Source organism: Eschrichtius robustus, chromosome 1, assembly GCF_028021215.1.
Source record: "Eschrichtius robustus isolate mEscRob2 chromosome 1, mEscRob2.pri, whole genome shotgun sequence".
NCBI lineage: Eukaryota > Metazoa > Chordata > Mammalia > Artiodactyla > Eschrichtiidae > Eschrichtius > Eschrichtius robustus.
In genome coordinates, this window is record NC_090824.1 from 66,962,470 (window position 1) to 66,973,456 (window position 10,987).

Sequence of the window (10,987 nt, forward strand, 5' to 3'; positions counted from 1 at the left end):
GCACGCAGGCTCTCTAGTTGAGGTGTATGAGCTCAGTAGTTGTGGTGCAGCATGTGGGATCTTAGTTCCCTGACCAGGGATTGAACCCGCATCCTCTGCATTGTAAGAAGAATTCTTTACCACTGGACCACCAGGGAAGTCCCTGGAAAGCAATTTAGACTAACTATAAAAGTATTCATACCTGTGATCTAATGTACTGCTTCTGGGAATTTATTCTGAAATAATTCAGAATATGAAAAGCTATAATTATAAAGATATTTATATTGATGATCTTAAAAATAGAGAAAAAATCTGTGTAACAACTATAATATCCAAAAATAAGGAAATAATTATGAAAATTATAGTAAGTTTGCAGATTGTATATTGTACAGGCAACAAAAGTTATAGTTCTTAAGACTGAAACAATATGGGGAAATGTTTAGGATATAATAAGTAAAAAAATTGACTACATGATTTTATATACACTAAAGTTTGATGTACATTAAAAATTGCAAAGGAGGGACTTCCCTGGTGGCACAGTGGTTAAGAATCCGCCTGCCAGTGCAGGGGACATGGGTTCGAGCCCTGGTCTGGGAAGATCCCACGCCGTGGAGCAACTAAGCCTGTGCGCCACAACTACTGAGCCTGCGCTCTAGAGCCCGAGCTCCGCGACAAGAGAAGCCACCACAATGAGAAGCCTGCGCACTGCAATGAAGAGTAGCCCCCGCTCAATGCAACTAGAGAAAGCCTGCACGCAGCAACAAAGAGCCAACACAGCCAAAAATAAATAAATAAATTTATTTTTTAAAAATTGCAAAGGAAAAAATTACTGAAAGAAAATATACCAAAATGTTAACACTGGTTATATTAAACTATTAGGGTTATAATTTATTTTTCTTCTTTCCTCTGAGTTACAATTTTAATTTTTTCCTTTACTTTAATAATAAATTAATAATTAGAACATTTATTTTTAAATCAATTAGTTTTATCAGCATATCTATCTATTCTTTGAAGTAGCTCTCAGATATATTAGATACATTCTCTGTAAGTTGATACTATTCTAGTGTTCCCCATTGTTCAGCATAACACTGGGATCAAAATGGTACCAAATAGATATTGTTGGCAGATTATTAGATGCTTATTTTTAAACAGTATTAACAGTGTATTAATCCAAGTTCTCCAGAGAAACAGAATCAATAGGATATATTTATAGAGAAAGAAAGAGATATAAGAAATTGCCTCATGCAATTATGGAGGCTGGCAAGTCCAAAATCTGCAGAGCTGATGTCCCCATTCAAGTCCAAAGGCCATTAGGCAAGAGAATCCTCTCTTCCCGGGGGAGAGTCAGCCTTATGTGATAGTCAGGCCTTCAAGTGATTGGATGAGGCCCACACACATTATGGAGAGCAATCTTCTTTATTCAGTCTACTGTTCTAATTGTTAAATCAGTTAAATCTCACCCAACACCTCACAGAAACACCCAGAATCATGTTTGACCAAATATCTGGGCACCCCATGGCTCAGTCAAGTTGACATAAAATTAACCATCACAAACAGTTATAGGCTAATCCAAATATATTTCACACGTTAGACTAATTTATGTGTTTTTAGATCACCTATGCTTTTCTGTTTTATGTTTGTGTGTTTATACATTTTGCATTTGCCCAGCAGGACTTTACCTCCATGCCTTTGCTCATTCTGCTCCCTCCACCTAAATGCTTCTCCTGTCATTGCCACAGTTCTAAATCCTGAGTATCTTTAGGCCCTGCTCAAATGTCACATCTTTCATGAAGCCTTCTCTGATTCCTCCTGCCTTCACACCCTCTACCCCTGACCACACCCCACACACACATAAAACTAGAAGTAACTTTTCCTTCTCAACACCCATAGTGCCCTGACTTTGCTTCTCTAATGGCATGTTCCACATCTACTTTGTTTTACAGATTTTTATGAATAGGCTTTTTTAGACGATAAATTTCTTGAGAGAAGAATTCATGTCCAATTCAGTCTTGAATCTCCTGAATATCTAACACTGAATAGTTGTTCAACATTTATTTGTTGAACTAATGCATTTTATATATTTTCCTTACAACTAAAAGAGTCAGGAATTTCTTGGTTAACAAATAATTCAAAGACAATTTTCCAACAAAGTAATAGAGTTCAAGAAATTGTCTCTTGATAAATCCATGTATTGAGTAGTCTAAGAAAAACACACCTTTAGCTGGTTAGAACCTTCAGTCACTTTATAACAAGTATGTTCTATATATTTAAATACAATTTTAAGTATTAATTGTCAAATTCACTTAATGCAAAGTATTGGGGAATTGTTTTGATTATAATAGTATTTTTCCTTTACTGCCACTTTTCCCACGTTTGAAGTCTGAAGCAGTTAATCCTTTCATTATTCATCCTTATTAAATATGTTTAGTTATTGCACTTGCTCTTTGGGTAAAGGCATAAATTGAACAAAACTATAATTTAGCTGGTCAACCATGGAATGTGTTGTTCCTCACACTTTAGAGAAGTCACATCATCTTTCTGTTACATTATTTCTACAGGATCCCATAGAATTGACAGATCTCCAGCAACAACAATATCTGTGAGTGCCTTCCTTGAATTCGGATTTCACTACAATTAGTACATTTTACTACTGGTATTTAACTAATCTCTCAGATTGTCAAAATTTTCAAAGCCTTTCTTGTTTCTCCCTCTAGTGGTCAATAACATTCATTGAAATGGAAAACCAGACGGGTGATCTTAAACGTGGGCGAAAGGTAGGGGTGAACATTCAATTTTGGTGTAAGTAAATGTGAAATGTATTCAAATCTACGTTTCATAATCTGAGAAGAGGTTTATTTGGGATACAGCTTCCTTAGACACCACACATAAATATTCTTTATACTTATTTTCTGAATAACTTCTATTTCTATTTTATACTAATAATTTTTAGACATTCTGTATAATTAATTTCCTATTCCAGAAATTAGGTCCAGAAATAATTTGGTTTTCATACCAAATTATCTGATATATTTGAGTAAAAAGTACATTACTAGATAATTTTAATATTTTTCATGTTTCCTTAATAGGATAAACCTTCTTCCTCCACCCCCACTTAATTTGCATTGGCTTTTTGCCATATGTAATGTTTCCTCTTTCAACCTCTAATTTCTTGCTTATAAAACATCATGAAAAACATGTTTAATTATAAATAAATTTTAAAATTCCATGATACTGGGCTTCCCTGGTGGCGCAGTGGTTGAGAATCTGCCTGCCAATGCAGGGGACACGGGTTTGTCCAGGAAGATCCCACATGCTGCGGAGCAACTGAGCCCGTGTGCCACAACTACTGAGCCTGTGCTCTAGAGCCTGCAAGCCACAACTACTGAGCCCGCGTGTCACAACTACTGAAGCCCGCGTGCCTAGAGCCCGTGCTCCACAACAAGAGAAACCACCACAATGATAAGCCCACGCACTGCAACGAAGAGTAGCCCCTGCTCGCCAAGACTAGAGAAAGCCCACGTGCAGCAACAAAGACCCAACACAACCAAAAATAAAATAAATGAAATAAATAAATTTGTTTTTTTAAAAAATTCCATGATACTTTTGTGAAATAATGAGATGGTCAAATGTGAATGAGATAAAGAGGGAATGTATGTGTGTGTAATAAATTCTGATTTCGGAGGTGAAACTATGGTCAAGTACTTCTGAATGGAAAAACTTTTAATTTTTTAAAATGTATTTATTAAAAGTAGTACATAGTGAATCATCTTAAAAGGAATACTGTCAAATATTATGATATAGAAATTGGCCTGCTCTGCCAAGATTCACAAAATAGTACTCCTGTTTAAGAAAAGATCATTTTATTAAAAATAGAGTTACCGGATAACTTGTCATCCAAATCAGGACACTTTTGAGACTGGAGAAGACACTATTAATGATGTGGGACAACAGGTATAAACTGTGATTGTTCCAGGAAAATTGGAGCATTTGGTCAGTCTAATGATCTCTAATTTATTAAAAATATTAATTATTTAATTTATTAAAAACATAAAGCAAATTGTAGCAGTTCTTTTACTGAGAAGGTTATGGTGAGTCATGCAGATTTATTTGCTTTAGGCTAAAGTTATTTCTTCTAAGATAACTCAAGGACCAAGGACCCTAGGTCTATTAGAACCCTTTTATAGGGTAACCACCTCATCCCAGTTTCCCCAGGTCTTTCCTAGTTCTAAAACTGAAAGTCCTTCATCCCAGGAACCCCTCAGGCCCAGCAAACCAGGCAGGTTAGTCACCCTAATTCCTTATAGCTACCTTTTAGTAAGCTGGCATCTCCTCCATGGCCCTTTAGGTAACGTGGGGCAGGCACTCAACAAGAACCTCTTTTACCAGGAGTGACCCAGCTCTTTCCCGACCTCTGACCTAGCTCCAGCCTGTCTCCAGCTGCCCCAGGGCTCAGCCTTCATTCTAAGGACACCGCTGACCGTGACCCTGGTGCCACAGCACGCTGTGCCTCCTGACACTGCCTTTCTGCTCCCCAGCTACCATTAACACCCTTGCTCCCACTGAGGGGCCACCAATCCACACATGACTGAACTGCCTGGGACTTTGTGCTGCCATGAAAAGGCCTTCTGTTCTACCATCTCCTCAGAGTTTTACACACTTCACTTTTAGTGCAAGACTTTATCCTTTACCAAGCTTTGGCATGCAGGAAGGAAATGAAAAGAGTTGTTTTATCCTCAAAAAGAGGTTAATAACATTAGGCAATTCCTTTAGGCTTATTGAGTCATGAGTCAAGCTGACTATGGAAAATTGTTAAAGAAATATTCTGTAATGTTAACTATAAAAAGCTACTGAACCCTAGCCTAGCAAATTTTGAGAAAGAATTTCTAAGGATGCCAAGAACACATTTTTGAAAAGGGTTACAATTTTTTTTTCCCTAAAAAAGTAAAATACAAGGACCAGGTGACAGTGAAACAGGAGGAAAGGAAGCAAGACACAACCCTTAAAGAATGACATAGCCGTTGTGAATATGACATAAACTGGTTAGAACCGACTACGCCCAAGGTGGCTGAAGGTTCGACTTCCAGTAGACATTGAGCCTTATTATGTGCTCATTGTAATACATTAGCATATGCTCAATACACACCCACAGGCACCATGACAATTCCAAGGCCGACCATAAATGGTCAAAAAGTGGGCAGTGGCCCAATTCCTGGTAATCCCCACCCTTTCCCCAAAATAGTTGGAATAATCCTCCCACTCAGCCTATGAAATTACACAGCCCATAAAAACTAACCACTCCATATTTTGGGGCAGCTCTCGCCTTTTGAGACTGACCGCATTCTGTCTGTGGAATGTGTATCTCAATAAAGCTACTTCTTACCTATCACTTTGCCTCCTGCTGAATTCCTTCTGCACTGAAACATAAAGAACCTGAGCTTCATTAAGTCCTGAGATCAGGTGTGTGATCTCAATTAAAAGACAGCAGGTTCGAGCCCCAGCCTGTGGGTTCAATGCCCAATCTGAATTTTGGCTGGGTTCGAATCCCATTTGAGTTGTGCAGTTTTAACAGCAACTTTGTCTCTTACAGAGGTTGATCTATATGGCAATCAGCTCTGTCTAATATGGAGGGTGATTTCCTCTCCAGCAAACAATCTGCTCATCATATGCACTTGATGTGTAACAGGCACGCCAAATTCCACACGAGCAGAACAGAACCCATCATCTTCCCCACAAACCATCATTCTCTTTTTCTATTCTTCTTTTACTAAATAAACTGCATCACCACCCAGCCAGATGGAGAACCAGAAATTCATGAGTCATCTTTGACTCCTCCCTCTCCCTTATCCTCATATTCTATCAAGTCCTCCATCGAAATGCTTCTCAAACCCATTGTCTTTGTTCTATCTTCACAACACACATCCTGGCAGGTCAGTATCATTTTTCACAGTAGAGTCTCCACTATTGCCCCTCTCCAATCCATTCTCTACACAACAGGCACATAAATGGTATTATGAGCTGAATCGTGTCCCCCAAATTCATATGTTGGAATCCTAACCTCCCAGTACCTTAGGATGTGACTGCATTTGAGACAGGGCCTTTAAAGAGGTAATTAAAGGATGTTAACTAGACTTGTGGTGATCATTTTGCAATATATACAAATATTGAATCATTATGTTGTACAACTGAAACTAATATAATGTTATATGTCGATTATATCTCGATTTTTTAAAAAAAATTCCTAAATGCCAAAAAAAGAGGCAATCAGGTTAAAAGGAGACCATTATGGCGGGCCCTAATCTAAACTGACTGGTGTCCTCATAAAAAGAGAAAATTTGGGCACACAAAGAAACACTAGGAGCATACACACAAAGAAATGACCATTTGAGGAGGTGGCAAGAGTGGAGCCACCTGTAAGCTACAGAAAGAGGCCTCAGAGGAAACCAACCCTACCAGCATCTTCATCTTGGACTTCCATCCTCTAGAACTGTGAGCATATTAATTTCTGTTGTTTAAGACACCCAGTCTGTGGTATTTTGTTATGGCAGCCCTAGCAAATTAATACATGTGGTATCTTCCCCCTTCCCATCATCCTTCAAATAAAATGCAGTACAATTAACATGGCCTGTAAAGCCCTACATGATCTGGTCCTATGCACATCTCCTGCCCCATCCTTCTCCCAAGCTCTCTGCCCTCTAGCCTTACTGAATTCCTCAGTCATACCTGGGGCCTTCTCACAAGTTGTTTCCTTTGCTGGAAACATCAGTTCCCCACTCTCATTACCCACCTAACTTCAAGTCTCAGCTCAAATGTCACTCCCTCAAGGAAATCTCCCTGACTCCCGGTCTAGGTCAATTTTCCCTTTACATCACTAAACACAGTTGTCACTATTTGCCTCATATGTCCTGTGTTCCCCACTAATTCAGAAGCTCCCCAATAGCTGAACCACTCCTGTCTCGTTTACTTCTCTATCTACAGTGCCACCACACTACTTGATACATAGCAATATAGTTGACCATATGACCAATGCCCTATTTCAGTATTTACAGCTTCCTCTGTTGAAGAATTGAGACCTCAATTGACTTAGTTGGAGAAGCCACTGGGACAGCACCATAAGATGCCAAATATGCAGCTCTCCTCCCAGTGGGCTCTACACCAGCACCCACAGCTCAAAGTGTCCTTCTCAAGAAGTGTAGTCTGAAGGAGGAATGGCCAATAACAGACCTCAAAGTTCCTCTCTTAGACCCTGCTCCAAGTGACTTAGGATATGACCTAGGATCTGTCTCTATGCCAGACCATCTGATAGTGCTTTTGTCAACTGGTATTCAGAGAGGGACTATGAACTAGCCTACCAGACGCTACATACAGTATTTTGAACTGCAGCCAAGATCATTTACAAAAATAATTCTTGGAATGTTAAAGGGAGTATTTTAAACCTAGAAATGTAGTAGGAGGAACACATATTTTCAAATAGGAATCTGGAGTATTCCTCATGTTCTGATAATCTCGCTGAAGTGGGAGGTCACTAGCTGAATTTTGTTCCATAAGGAAGAGAACAAACACTGCTAGGGTGCTGGAAATGAAGAACTTCATAGAAATGAAAGTGAACTTTCTGCTCTGAGAAGCTATCCTTTAAGTGTTTCTTTCCTCTGGGAGTCTCCTGTGCTTCCAGGTCCTGAACTGGTATAATATACATTTTCTCTCTCTAGAGCCTCAATATTCCATGATCTTACATCAAAGTCATTGTGACCTACATCTTCTATGCAGGTTCTTGAGCCACGTTCTTTCTGGCGCCTCCAGGGATGTCTGAGACACAGGGTTCCTGGTCCTGATGTATGAGGCAATTACACGTGGAGGTCTTGCTTGAAGGCAGCTGGAGACTGCCTGTATGATGGTGGCTGGCTAGCAAAGATAAGTGGGAAAAGGTCAGCCTGCAGGCTGATTGTATGAAATCTGAAATTCAGTTCCATTTATAGTCTAGTTGTTTTTAAATTGCTAAATGCTTGTTATGGTCACATACTTTATCTCATACTATAATCCTCAAAATAGCCTGCAAGGGACTATTACATAGCTATTAAAATGATCATGTAGATATATATTTATTAACATATTAGCTTGTTGAGATGAAAGACATTTATAACATATTATTAAATGGAAAAAGTTACCAAACAGGATGCATAGTGGGTCCCTTTATTATAGAAATGTAATACATATTTAGATGTATATACCACCATCAAAAGCAAAAACTAGGACTTCCAGGGTGGTGCAGTGGTTAAGAATCTGCCTGCCAATGCAGGGGACACAGGGTCGATCCCTGGTCTGGGAAGATCCCACATGCTGCGGAGCAACTAAGCCCACAAGCCACAACTACAGAGCCCACACGCTGCAACTACTAAAGCCCACGTACTCAGAGCCCATGCTCCACAACAAGAGAAGCCACCACAATGAGAAGCCTGCACACCACAATGAAGGGTAGCCCCTGCTCACTGCAACTAGAGAAAAGCCCGTACACAGCAACGAAGACCCAATGCAGCCAAAAAATTAAATAAACAAACATTTTTTAAAAAACTAGTGAGCTATAAACTTTTTAAAAAACTCTTTAAAATGAATAGAGGATATCTGAGGGACTTCCCTGGTGGTGCAGTGGTTAACAATCCACCTTCCAATGCTGGGGACAGGGGTTCGATCCCTGGCTGGGGAACTAAGATCTCACATGCTGCAGGGCAGCTAAGCCTGCGTGCTGCAACTACTTAGCCCGCATGCTCTGGAGCCCCATGCAAGGCAAGTAGAGAAGCCCACGCGCCAAACGAAGAGCTCACTCACTGCCACGACAGATCCTGCATGCCGCAACAAAGATCCTGCTTACTGCAACTAAGATCTGATGCAGCCAAAAATAAATAAATAAATAGGGGACATCTGAAACTTAGAGAATCTAAGTGATAGGACTGAGGCTGTATCTTATAAAAAAAAAAAAAAAGTAAAAGATTTGACTTCAAGTACATCTGAAGCCAAAGCTCCAAAGCCTTTTTTTACTCTTTTGTTAGATTATTTTGGGGGGTTACCCTTTAAGCAGTGGCCCAGGCTCCTCAGAGGAATGCTTTATTTATAAGTAAAGAGATCTACCCTACACTCCCTAAAGGCCTCATGAAAATAAGGTTCTGGTAGGCAGTAGTAAACTCTTTACCTCCAAATTGGCTATAGCTAATGATGACTCCGTAGGCCTGAGTTGCCTTAGTTTTTATACTGTCTGTATGCACAAATTCAGAGAAAAACATAAGTAAGCCACATTTGACTATGGCTTTCATAAGAATATCTTAAAAGATGCAGTTTTATAAGTATATTAAAATATTTAATTACATTCCTCTAAGTATCTCTGGACCTTTGATATTATTAGCTCATAATCTCAGTCAACAACCATTTTATATTGTCCTAAGTTATGTCACTTACTGAGCAATAAAAATTTCTCATTTCCATCATGATGATGGAGAAAGAAAAGAAACATGATTGATAAGACAAGGAACTCTGGATTCCAGTCTTATATTACCTTCTGATAATTGTGTTTTTGAAATAAGGAAAGGAAGAGAGGGCACTAGGATACTGCCTAAGAGACATGAAAGTAAAATGAGCTATAAAAAGACTGATTTTGATATCAAAAACTTGAAGAGGATTTCCTGTCCAAATAGCAAACAGTAAGAAATATTTATCTTCAGGAAGCCACCCTTACTAGCTATTTTAAGATCAAAAAAGTTAAGAAAGTTGTCATTCTAGTTGTCTAGTTCTCATTAGTAGAAACCTACACTAAGTTTAAAAATTATATCTCTCACTTAACTTGGAAATCTCAAAATAATATAAGTGGAGGAGAGTCAGAAACCATATTAATATTGCCTAGTCCACTTTAGTTTTAACATTCAATACTTAAATGCAAAATATTTTCCTTCTACTATATATTTATAATAGTATTATTATTTATAACACATTGTAAAACAACAGATTTCTTAAATAAACTAAATCCTAGACCTGCACTGTCTAATATGGCAGCTATCGAGCACTTGTTTGAAGTGTGGATAGTTCAAATTAAGATGTGCTTTAAGTGTAAAATACACATCAGATTTTAAAGACTTAGTGGCCAAAAAAAGGATGTAAATACTTCATCAATAATTTTGTATTGATTACATGTTGAAATTATAATATTTGAACATATTGAGTTAAATGAAATACATCATTAAAACGAATTCTACCTATTGCTTTTTACTTTTTAAATGTGGCTCTGGAAAATTTTTAATGTGACTTGCATAATATTTCTATTGGACAGCACTGCCTTAGATTTTTTGCCTTTCAGTAGTTAGTATCTTGAATCAGGAGTAAGAGTACCAGACTTCATTCCTGTCTTCCTGGGATATCTTGAGCTTACAGTTTACCTTAAAAGGGGATCAGAAACGTAAGATCTTAACAAATATGGTTAACAAAATGGAAAGCATGAAACTCATGTGCACATAAGTATATATGCACCTCCTAAATCCTTTCACTTCCCCCCATCTTCATCGCCACTACTTGGTCCAAGCTGCCTTTGTCTCTTGCCTGGACTAACATAATAGTCTTTTGAACAGATTTAGCAGATCCTCTTTGATGCCCACCCACAACTACTTGTTATTACTGTGTCAGTTCTTGCTAGCCAAACTTCCTCTTCCAGGATCTACTTTCTTTTAACCTCAAAACTTTCTCTGGCCAAAGGGTCCCATTCTGCTCATATGTGTGAAAAAGGAAGTACCAAGAAATTAACACCCTCTGGGAGCATCCATAAACCAAAAATTGACAGGAATTCGTGTATAAATACCCAAGCTCCTTGTCCCTTGGGTGAGGTAAGCTCCTTGTCCCTTGGGTGAGGTAACCCAGGGGTATGTATTCTAAACCGTTTCCCAGAGTTCCTCAGTGGAATTAAGCGTTAATTACCCACAGCTGTATCTTGTTTAATACTTCACCCTTCATTTGCTTCTGCCCATCTCTATCTCGC